We start from the raw sequence: 12,850 nt of genomic DNA, 5'->3' as shown, positions 1-12,850 counted from the left end.
TTATCACAACTAGAAAAGTAAGAAGATAAGTATTGTATGTTTCAAACAGCAGACAGTGAAAGGAATCAAGTATATAAAAGGAGTACCTGTGACTGGGTAGAGATGATGGTTGAATTGATTGACATTTTTTGAGGAGGTAAGTAAGATATTGATAAAAATAGGCCTTATATACTTCAGTACGCATTTGACATGATCCCGTATGGTAAAGGAACACGGGATCCAATGTGAGATGACTAATTCTTTCCAAATTTAATTTAATGATGAGGCATTAGGGTTGTGGTGGGAGAGTTTAGTTTTAATTAAAAGTCTGTGACTAGTGGCATACCACACGATCCTTTACTGTTTGTGGTACATATTAATGATTTGGACGCGATTGTAGGAGGTTTGATTAGTAAGTCTGTATGAAAATAGTCGGTGTACTGGGTGGCAGGGAAAGCCATCTAAGGCTACCGCAGGATATCAGTAAGATGGAAAATTGGGTGGAGAATCGGCAGGTGGAATTTAATCCTGACAATTGTGATGTGATATATTTTGACAAGGCAAATAAAGGTAGGACATATACAGTCAATGGTTGGATACTAAGAAATGTTGAACAGAGATACCTAGGAGTTCAAGTTCATAGTTAACTGCAAGTGATAACATAGGCAGTAAGGATGGTGAAGAAGGCAAATAGCATATTTGCCATCATAGGTTGGGCATAGAATAAAATGGTTGAGAGGCTGTTTTGCAAAAGTTCAGCACTGTAGTATGACTCTTAAATTCTACACTGTCCAGATGAAACAATTCTAGTAAAACAGTCTGAATGAGGGTTAGATGGAGAAAGATAAAATGACAATACGCTAAAGCTGTGAGATGCATCAGTTAACAGCTGCTGGAAATTACTAGTAGTACAAATATCCAGTAGATAATGCAGCATCTGTGGAGAGAAATAACATGAGATAAGTTATAGGTGGATGACAAAGTGAAGAACTGGTTATTTGAAATTATTGAATTCAATGGAGAGCAAAGAATTGAAAGACCACATGGATGTGGTGTGCTGACTATTTGAAGATGTAAAACTACCAGTTACCTAGAAACCGAGATTCTAGACTGATTGGCTCATTGCCCCATCTCCCTTAATGGTTTGCTAGCATCGCTCATAGATGTCAGCAGGTCTGGAAAGTGCTGGAAAAAGAAGTTTCCTGGATGAAAGCTAGTTGCTACCTTGAGAATGGTAATAGCACACATCTGGAATTAACATTTACTACTTCAGGATAACAAAAAAAATCACTGTAATATATAGTCCAGCCTATATTGTAACATGTGCGTGTATGAAAGTGAAACCACAAAATGGCAGATGAGGTGTCCCAATGGACGTTTTCAATGTAAATGGTAAGATTAATCCGACTCTGTGTCAGAATTGCTGAAGCTGGTTAAAGCCCTCGGGTTCACTTGAAATAAGCTATAAAATACTAGGAACTTCCAGACAAATTTTCTTCTAAATTTTACATAGTTCTGAGGTATTTTACTAAAATACTGTCTTGTGTGCTCTTTTAGTCAAAATAGGAAATGTAACATCAGCCTGAGGGACATTAATAATGTAGAAAATGCAAAGTTAAAATTGATTAAATCATAAAGATGAATTTCATATACCTGAAAATTATTTTGTAATTCAATGAATGTAATTCAAAATTTCAAATCTAAAAACAAATATTAAAATGTTTCTAAATTCATAGCATAAATCAAGAAATTGTGAATAGATACTTGTTATATACATGAAAATTCAAAATAATGTACAGCTCTAAAATTCTTCAAAAGGAATATGAACTATGGATTGACAGTTTACCAGTTCCACAGATACTCTTCTGACTCTGTCCCATAGTCGGGATCAGGGCATCAGCCTATTTTGAGGAGCAATCTCCATCACTTTTGCAACAGACAATGAGGAACAAAGAATTGTGAGACCACATGGACAGGGTGTGCTGATGTTTTGAAGGGAGGGTGTCAGTGGTCTAATGGAGCTGAGGAAATGTAGATGGCAGTAAGACAAGGGTTAAAATGTTTAAAATTGTTTTGGTTTTACTGTCCATGCTTTAAAGGTTTTGCTTACTCAATTCTAATTGGTATCTCTCAGATCTTTAGCCGGAGGGAAGCAAATCTTTATGTATTTCATTGCTCCAGCTACTAACAGGATCCGTTCCTGGCTAAATAAGAACTATTTATAAATCGAGTGTTCATTACAGAGTTGGTAATAGAGTTGAAACTGGCAGAAGCTCAGACAGACAGCATCATCCTACCAGTTCTGCCCCTTTCATGTTGTCCACACAGAAAGGATGCACATGGTGACCACAGTCTGCAGATGTTTTAGATGAAAATAATAAAATAGAATTCTGGATCAACATAATTTCCTGTTGGACAGAAACTGACTGACTTAAAACTCAGAAATTTCATGGTTAAGGATTCAATATTCTTTTCATGTTATGATTTTCTCCCTGTTTTTATATGCATTCTTTGTTCAGGAAATCTTAATCAAATTGAAGTTTAGAATATTTTTGCTAGTTTCGCCTTGATGGATTAGTCTTTGAACTGATCAGAAGGATCTACAAAATCACCTTGCATTTTCTGATAAGAAATTATTTGGATCACAAACAAAAACAGCAGATTACAACTGATTTTCACAGAGTGTCCTTATCTTCCATTTAAAGCAAACATTTGTTCAATGGAAATGTGATTTGGGAATTGAAAGCCAAAGTGCATTAAATCTAGACATAAATTTATATATTCAGGAATTGTAACTTAGTTCATATGTGTTGCAAAGAACTGGTGAAGCCAAAGAAGGAAGGAAGGGAATATTATAAGGGTTAAACATTTTAAAGACTGAAATCAAATCACAAATCACCTCCAATGTGTACAATTGGAGTTGTGGAGAGAGTAGGAATTATACAGTTGAGTCATGTTTTCCAGAGCTGGATCCATTGCCTAAAAAATGTTAATGAAGTTTTACTGCCTTAAATTTAACCTCCATTTTAGGTTTAACTCCTTGGAGTTTGAACAAAGATGGGAATTGCTGGATGGAACTATTTAGCTAATGCAGTCTTGGGCCTGCAGAATATTCCCCTGGCTATGCTTTCACCCCACCAGTAACAGCTGGTCTCTTCATCATTCATAGTGACTGTCCTAATATTCCACCCTCCCATAATGTCCAAACAATGATGCTTGACTTAGGTCTCTACCACATCCAATGTTTGCACTGACATTGAAACCCCTTCAATCCCATTTCACAGCATCTCACCTACCTTCGGTTATTTGCCAACTGCATATCCCCTCCTCACTCAGAAGTTGGTCATCTCTTTTAGTTTGTTGCTAAATTCAACAGGATTTAAAAATAAACTGCAAGCAAGTTTTCCAGACTACTCAATGTCTATATTGTTGTGTTCTTTATATTCACACGTACCGTGGGTTACTAATGAAGAACCATGTTCTGGAAGAAATAGAACTTTTATCTAACAACCACCACAACATTTTCACAATACCATGTTTCTCGATCTTTCTATCATTCCTGCGCATGCTCAGAGCTCTCTCCATCACATTCTTACACGTCACATCACTACATCTTCCTTTCCTTAAAAAGAAAAATAATTAGCAACATTGACCAGAGCAAATGCGTAATTTAACATGACTCTATCAGTCTCTCTGGGGGTTTATGAACACGAGTAGACCTTCTAAGTGGTTCACACAGTTCTTGTGTTTCATTGATATTTCCATGTTTTGTCTGGTCTGCATCAGTTAACTGAAACTCTTAAGTTGGTTCTTTCTTGATGTCTTTGCAATTCCTTCTTAACACTTCTTCTTCTGTTTGGACCATGTATGATCTGGGTTGTACTTCTTCAAGTACTGTTGCTTTCTGTGTCCATGTGTTCATTTTGTCTTCTATCCTTACTTCGACTCCTTGGTGCAGTTTAGGTAATGGATGAGAATATCTGTCAAAGTATATTTTCTGCTTTGCTTTGTGCTAATCTTTCATAATTTCATGCATGTATTTACATTCTCTGCTGTTGTTCTGCTCAGACCACACACTTCAGGATACAATGAGTAGTAATCTGTTATTAATAGATAATCTTTGTTGTCAGTTACAAAAAGATCAACACCTACCTTCTGATAAGGTCTCTGAGGACTAGGATGTGGATGCAGTGGCTCCTTAGGGTTGCTAGGTTGGTATTTAAGGCATATTTGACAAGAAGACACCAATTCTGCAATTTCTTGATTCATCCTGGACCAAAACATCACTTCCTGTGCCCTTCTCTTACATTTTTCAATACCTAGGTGGCCTTCTTGAATTTTCCCAAGCATTTCGTTATGGAGACTCTTAGAAATCACAATTCTGCTACCTTTGTACAATGTCCCATCCAGAACAGAAAGTTCTGATCTGTGGTTCCAATATCCTTGTGCTTCTGAGGTACAGTCATGCTTATTATCTGGTCGTCCATCCATCACCACTTGTATTACCTGACTGAGAATTTTGTCCTTCTCTGTCTCAAGACACAGCAGTTTCAACTTTTCAGTAGAAACAGGTACAGTCTCTATGATCATATCAAAAAATGCCTGAACGTCAACAGCGTCTCTGTGACTATCTTTTGTTGTTGGATCCACAGCTCTGGAAAGTGTGTCAGCTGTGTACATGAATTTTCCAGGTGTGTATGACGCATTCAATGCATACCTTTGCAATTTGATCATCATTTGCTGAAGTCACAAAGGACAGTCACTTAAAGGTTTGTGAAAAAATGCATTCAGAGGCTTATGATCAGTTTCAACATCAATAGATTGCCCTGACACAAACTGATGAAATCTCTCACAAGCAAACATAATGCTGAGCAATTCTTTTTCAATTTGGTCATACCTTGTTTCTGGATCAGATGATGAATGAGATGCATATGTCATGCTAGCCATTCCTGATCATGTTTCTGGAGTAATACTGCCCCTAAGCCTGCTTGAGATGCATCACATGAGATCTTGATGGGTCTCTCAGCATCACAGGCCTTTACTATGGCAATGGAGCTCATTGTCAGAGCCTCAAAATGGGTTGCAGGAGGAAAATGGCTACAGTTTTGTCAACGGTTACCACCGATACGAGCCTATATGGACGATATAACAATACTGATGACAACTGTCCCCTGCACCAAGAGACTTCTGGAAAAGCTTCATCAAAACATCACATGAGTGAGGATGAAGATCAAGCCCAGCAAGTGCAGAAGCAACTCCATTGTCAAAGGTCAAGTCACGTATAAAAGATTTCATATTGAAGGAACGCCAGTCCCAACTGTTTCAGAAATGCCAGTGAAGTGCTTGGGCCGATGGTATGATGCTAAGCTCAAGGACACTGAGCAGTTTAAACAACTCAAAAAGGATACCATCATGTACATAGCTCACATCAACAAGACCTTGCTGCCAGGAAAGCTCAAGCTGTGGTGCTTCCAGTTCGGCATACCCCCAAGACTTATGTGGCCTTTAACAGTGTAGGAAATCCCCATCAACAAGGTGGAAAAGCTGGAAAGTGTAATCAGCACACATGTGAAACAGTAGCTTGGTCTTCCATGATGCGTAAGTCCTGTTGGACTGTATGGGAACGGCAAATTAGAATTACCAATTGCAAGTCTTGAGGAAGAATTCAAATGCACCAGAGCAAGGTTGGTCATGACCCTCACTGAATCTGAAGATACTGTTATTCGAACAGAGGCCCCCGTGCGGCAACGGGGAGAAAATAGATCCCATTGGAAGCTGTTCAGAGTACTAAGTCTGCTCTTTGCTTCAGGGATGTGGTTGGCCAAGTCCAACTTGGGAGAGCTGGGCTCGGGCTCGTCCCAAAGGCTCCTCAGTGGCACAAGGCAACATCAGTGCAGAAGAGACGGCTTGTGGTGGAGGAGGAGGCAGAGCGGCAAGCCAGGGCCGTCTCAATGGTCAAGCAGGGCCAATGGACTAATAAGGAGAGCTTGGAAAAGAGGAAACTTAGCTGACGTGTCATCTGGGAGGTGGAGGGATCTCAGCTAAGTTTTGTCATCAGAGCCACTTATGACCTCCTACCCACACCCCAGAACCTGAACCAGTGTTAGGGAGAAGACCCTGCTTGCTCTCTTTGTCAAGCACCTGGATCACTAAGGCACATTTTAACAGGATGCACCACGAGCCTCACCCAGGGGCAGTACACCTGGTGGCATAACCAAGTTCTCAGACAGCTGCTATCAATCTTGGAACAGAGACGAATCACCACAAATGCTCTCCCACAAACATCGGCAAGAAATGTTCACATCACACGATTTGTACCAGCAGGTCAACCTCTAGAGCACCATATAACATCAAAAGCGGTAAGCATTCTGCAGGTTGCTCAGGATTGGAAAATGGACATGAACTTGGAAAAAAGGCTTGTGTTTCCTCCAGACATTGCGGCTATAACACTCCGGCCAGACATGGTCCTGTGGTCCACAACAGCCAAGCTGGCATATGTTGTGGAATTGACAGTACCATGGGAAGATGGTGTCGAAGAAGCTTATGAGAGGAAAAGAATCAAGTACTCTGAACTGGCAACTGAAGCTGCCCAGAATGGCTGGAAGACCAAGATTTTCCCTGTAGAAGTGGGATGCAGGGGATTTGTGGCTACCCCTATGACCAGTCTATTGAAGAAGATGGGGGGTGAGGGGTTATTCACTCCAATAAGCAATCAAGCTCTTGTCAAATGCAGCAGAAGAAAGCAGTAATTGGATTTGGATTAAAAGGAAAGATAACAATTGGGCTGCAAGGTGAAGACAGGAGGATATGGAACTGAGGGGGTAGTATCTGGGACGCCAGGTAGCACCGTTGAGCCCTCTGGAGACGTCATGGGCTTATCAACAAAACCTCAAAGAAGGAGGGTGCCCACTTGATGATCCCGATGAGGTACCTACCCTCCCTCCTTGTCACCACTCCAAGCCCACTGCCAACATCGAGAGTGCCAATTTATCATAGGGATTGGAACATCAAGTCCTATTAACTCTACTAATCTACTTCAAAATTCATTTGTCCGTCGTAGCAAAACTATTGATGTTTCCATATGCCAGCGATTGCATTTAAGAATTGAATAAGTTCCACAGGTGACATAATTCTATTACATTACACGATCACATATTGATCTAAGACTGCTAATTCTAAATCGCTCAGATGCATTGTCATATCATTTTAATTGTGGATGTTTATTATATGCTATGGGGAACTATTAGTGGAGATGAGGGGGCAAAGGTGATGGACGGGGTATCAAGATGGGTGGAAGGGTTGGGAGAAAGGGTTAAAATTTGTAAAATTATCTGTACCCACCTATGTTTCTATTCTCACCTTGTAAGTGAAGGGGAAGAGCTCTTGCCAGGATGGTGAGGCTGCATGTTGCATACAGAGTTTCAGCAGTCACTTGTATTTAGATTGCACTGGTAAAAGCTATTGGCTCACAGAAAAAAGCAGAAAGTAGAACTTGCATTAGGGTTGGGGTTATGGTTGGTCCTAATCCAACAAACAAGCATCTTTCTTGTCTGTTGGCAAGGGGAAGTGACAGCTATTAAGATATTTTGATATGATTAAAAGTAATATTTTATGATATATTTTAAAGGTATTGCCTTGTATTTTGTCTGTTTATCCGATACCCAAAATGCATTAGAGTAGTAACTGTTGGTTTGTAAATTGTGCAGAAACTAATATCCCGTCAGCAACATTGGATAATGGCAATGACCTAAATAATCATTATGGTACAGTGTATATGTGATGTAGGTTACATCATGAACTTTGGTCAGTGAACCAGGAGAGCACAGATGGGCTTCTCTGAATAATACTGCGGAATTGTTTCCATTCACTTTGACAAATTAGGTCTTAGTTTTCATTTAAAAGGAATGATGAGGGAATAGATTGGAATGATGTGGCTATATTCCTTTTAACCACAATTGCTTTTCTTAAGTAATCCCAAAGTAATGTGTAAATGATTTTGTGAAAATTCAACCTTGCAGACATGATCCAAGTATTGTGTTGACAAGCAAAGTTGTGGAGGTATGGATTAAGTGATTCACTGTCTGTCTGCATTTGACTCACTGAAGTCACATAACTTATTGTTTATTGTTGGTATAAAGCCTGTCTCAAAATAGGATTGTTTAGGTTTGCTGAAAAAAATTAAAAATTGATGTAATGAAAGCATCCAAAACTCAGGAGTATTACAATATAATTCACAAGCTAATAATCTTAATAGTTCATTTATATGGTGCAATGGTGCACGTCAATGCAGTTGTTTTTGCTGTTTTTGATTTCAGTGTCCTTTGGGGTTGGAATTCAGTACTTCTTGGTGGGGCACTGACTCAACATGCGCTCAACCTGTAGGCAGGCTTCTATCAGGCTAAGTCAAACTGACACTGATTTCCTGTGTTTCCCTATCACCATAAACAGTAATTAAGTCCATATGACAAAGTGATATGCAATCAACTTCCAAGGAAATCAGTTAAAGTTTTAACTATTATAATAGAAAACAAAATACTCTGAAAACCACAAGCCCTCCAATAGTTTTGAGGCTGCAACATTCCTTTCCTGACACAACCATCTTCTATTTCCTCTCTGCGTACACAGGAGTGAACGACCTTGTCCTATGTGAATATTCATTTGTTCATAATCATTTGTTTCCATGAAAAACTTAATTGAATTTTCATGGATTACGATTAAAATAAATTGCCAACCTGTTCTTTGACTAACACAAAGATTTATTAGGTGAATAATTGACATATACTTCTGCCAGTTTAGTTGCTGAAAACAAGATTTTTGAACAAACCTTGTTTTATGTTATTCGTAGAGGAAATTATAATGATTCTGTGCAAATTAAGATTTCAGAGGACTAACTCCCATGGAACCTCACCCATGCTACTATTCTGAGATAAATTGTGAGAACCAAGACTTTGCGATGTGCATTCCAGGCTTTTTCATATCCTGCTCATATTTTCAAGTTTGTGTAAAACAGGCAATAATAATCAATCACATGAATTACAACTATTCTATTTTCCTTTCCATTGATACTATGTGCAAACAGCCCAATTCAGCACCTGGGCCCCCATCTGATGCATAATTCCCTCAGCAATTCGAAACTGTAAATCAGTCACCATGATTAAAAAAGAATCAGAATCTGAATCATGTTTATTATCATTGACATATGGTATGACATTTGTTGTTTTGCAGCAGCAATGCAGTGCAATACATACAATATACTATAAACTACAATAAAAGTATATTTAAAAATAAATAAGTAGTGAAAGAAAGTAAAAATAGTGATGTAAAGTTCTTAGGCACATTTTCCATTCAGAAATTTGATGGTGGAGGGGTAGAATCTGTTTCTAAAATGTTGAGTGTGAGGCTTCAGGCTCCTGTGCCTCCTCCCTGATGGCAGTAATGAGAAAAGTGTTTGTCCTGGAAGATGGGGGTCATTAATAATGGATACAGACTTTTAGAGACATCACTTTTTGAAGATGTCAGCTTGCAGTTGGCAATGACAGAAGAGTAGGTGGTCTTGTAGGTACAGTTGAAATCAAAAGTTTACATAAACCTTAGCCAAACACATTTAAACTCAGTTTTTCACAATTTCTGATATTTAATCCTGGAAAACACTTCCTGTCTTCGGTCAGTTAGGATCACTACTTTATTTTAAGAAAGTGAAATGTCAGAATGATAGTAGAGAGAATGGTTTATTTCAGCTTTTATTTTTTTCATCAATTTTCCCAGAGGTTCAGAAGTTTACATACACTTTGTTAGTATTCGGTAGTATTGCCTTTAACTTGTTTAACTTGGGTCAAACGTTTTGGGTAGCCTTCCATAAGCTTCTCACAGTAAGTTGCTGGAATTTTGTTCCATTCCTCCAGCCAGAACTGGTGTAACTGAATCACATTTGTAGGCCTACTTGTTCGTACATGCTTTTTCAGTTCTGCCCACAAACTTTTAGGATACTCTCCACTGTGCATCTATAAGAGCTTGTCTAAGTTCTAGAAATGATGCCAAACCTGTGTAAACCTCTAAGAAATTAGAGATGCCGCAATGTCTTACCTGTAATGGAACTTAGGTGCTGGTCCCAGGACAGATCTTCTGGTATAACACTAGTAATTCACAGTTACTGACCCTCTCCAACTCCGATCCCCTAATGGGCATTGGCTCATGAGCCCCTGATTTCTTCCTCCTGTCATCAATAATGAGCTCAATCTATTGCTGAAATTGAGTGACAGGTTGTTTTTGTGGCACCAATCAACCAGATTTTCAATCTTCTTCCTATGTGCCAATTCATTACCAGGTTTGATTCTGCCAGCAACAGTGGTGTCACCAGCAAACTTGAATATGGCAGTGGATCTGTGTTTAGCCACACCGTCATAAGTATAAAGTGAGTAGAGCAGGGGCTGTTGTAGAGGAGACGTTGTTGTAAATCCATACTGACTGTTGTCTGTAAGTGAGGAAATTGAAGATCCATTGCACAAGGAGGTACAGAGGTCTAGGTCTTGGAACTTGTTGCTTAATTTTGAGGGGATGATAGTGTTGAATTTTGAGCTGTAGTCTATAAAGAACGTCCTGGTGTATGCATCTTCACTGTCCAGATGTGCTAGAGCTGAGTGAAGTGTCACTGAAATGGCATCTGCAGTTGACCTGTTGTGACGGTGGATTGTCACCGTCGTCTTCACAGGAGAGGGAAGTCTAATACCAGAGGCCCTAGAATTAAGGTAAAAGGAGAAAGTTTTAAAGGGAAAGATCCTAGCCTTGATAAAGCAGTGATTGATTGGCAGAAGGCAAAGAGGGGAATAAAGGGACCCTTCTCTGGTTTGGCTGCCAGTGACTAGCGGTGTGTAGGGACTGTTTTTTTTTACATTATATGTCAGTGATTTAGATGATGGAATTGATGGCTTTGCTACAAAGTTTGCAGATGATACAAAGACAGGTGGAGTGGCAGGTAGTTGTGAGGACATAGAGATGCTAGAGAAGGACAGACAGATTAGGAGAATAGGCAAAGAAGTGGCAGACAGAACACAGTGTCAGGAAATGTATGGTCATGCACTTTGATAGAAGAAATGAAAGTGTTGACTATTTTCTAAATGGAGAAAAAACGCAATAATCTAAGGTGCAAAGGGATTTGAGGAAGGCAAGAAAGATGTTAGCATTCATTTCAGGATGACTAGAATATAAAAGAAAGGATGTAATGCTGAGATTTTATAAAGCACTGATGAGGCCTCATTTGGAATATTGTGTGCAATTTCGGGCCCCCATCTCAGAAAAGATGTGCTGAAACTGGAGAGGGTTCAAAGGAGGTTTACAAACATGATTTCAGGATTAAACAGCTTGTCATAGGAAGAGCGTTTGATGGCTCTGGGCCTGTATTCACTGGAATTCAGAAGAATGAGGGGTGACCTAATTGAAACCTATTGAATGGAGAAAGGCCTTGATAGAGTGGATGTGGAGAGAATGTTTCCTATGGTGCAAGTGTCCAAGACCAGAGGACACAGCATCAAAATAGAGGGGCATCCTCTTAGAACAGAGATTAGGAGGAATTTCTTTAGCCAGTGTTTTGAATCTGTGGAATTCGTTGCCACAGACAGTTGTAGAGGTTAAGTCTAAATGTATATTTAAGGCAGAGGTTGATAGATTCTTGATTGCTCAGCCATGAAGGGGTACAGGGGTGGCGGGGGGTTGGGGAGGCAGGACATTCAGGCTGAGAGGGAAAATAGATCAGAGCAGAGAAGTGGCAGAGCAGACTCGTTTGGTCAAATGGTCTAATTCTGCTCCTATATCTTGTGGTCTTATGGAACCAGAGGGACAATTTTTTTTTCACACAAAGAGTGGTGGGTACATAGAAGAAATTGTCCAAGGAAGGAGTAGAGGAGATGCAATTACAGCATTTTCAAGAAATTTGGACAAGTTCATGGTTGGGGAAGTTTTAGAGAGACATGGGCCAAATGCAGGCAAATAGGAATAGCTTACGAAGGCACCTTAGATGAATTGTTCTGAAGGGCTTGTTTCCATGCTGTATAAATCTCTAATTGTCTTGTGCTGTTATTGTACTGTAAGTGTGGCTCTTTAGTTATCAGTTGATTTTTCAATGCAACTGCATTGTAGAAATACTCTTTTTCTTGCTCTGAGAGAGGAATTGTGTAAGTAAATCATTGCAATGCTAAAGGGTTGCTTTGGTTTTGGCAGTGAGAATAAGCTGTGAACTTGTGTCTGAGTATTGGAGTCATACTAATTATGTAAAGATGCTGTACAACATACACATTTTGGGAGAAAATCTGTAGAATAGTAGTCAACTTTGATCTCTACCTTTGAAAACTAGGTGATGAAATTGTACTCCATAGAAAAGTAGTGGTTGGCATCATAGCTGCTGAGAGATGGAAGCTGATGATGTCACTTGGCTTGATCATACCTGATTAGTCATTAAACATTTTACAGTGCAGCATCAATGTCCTTTGTGCCTCACTTCTGGTTTTGCTAACATCTTCCTCTGTCAATTAACATTGTGAGAAGAATGACTTTCTCTTTCTCTCCACCCATCCAGTTATCAAGGCCGTTAGGACCCTTGTCTGAAGGATATTGCTTGTAATCTGTTATGAATTCAGCAAGTTTCCTCTACTGTGGGATAATTTTTACCAATGATCATGCCATAAAATACCTATGATCTGAGAGATAAAAACATGGCTAACTAACTTGATTCAACTAATGCTAACCACTCATAGGTGTTCACCAAGATCAGCAATGGACTGGGGATGCTATATCACATTAACAAAGTTAGAATGCAACTTCATATTGCATTCTGCACAAGATCAAACAGACATGGGTTCGTGGCACAATGGTATCTTCG

At 39.4% G+C, this 12,850-nt stretch overlaps 1 long non-coding RNA gene across 2 annotated transcripts in view; it reads left to right on the top strand.

The window, feature by feature from the left end:
* Positions 1-486: 486 nt before the first annotated feature.
* Positions 487-12,850, top strand: part of LOC140195900 (uncharacterized) — a 232,532-nt gene continuing 220,168 nt past the window's right edge. For both annotated transcript variants that reach the window (XR_011885567.1, XR_011885566.1), the window contains exon 1: positions 487-549. This is a non-coding gene — a long non-coding RNA (uncharacterized lncRNA). The remainder of the gene's footprint in view (positions 550-12,850) is intronic.

Source organism: Mobula birostris, chromosome 4 (assembly GCF_030028105.1).
Source record: "Mobula birostris isolate sMobBir1 chromosome 4, sMobBir1.hap1, whole genome shotgun sequence".
NCBI classification, from domain to species: Eukaryota; Metazoa; Chordata; class Chondrichthyes; order Myliobatiformes; family Myliobatidae; genus Mobula; species Mobula birostris.
The sequence above is the reverse complement of the archived record's forward strand: the minus strand, read 5'-3'. Positions and strand labels throughout refer to the sequence as shown.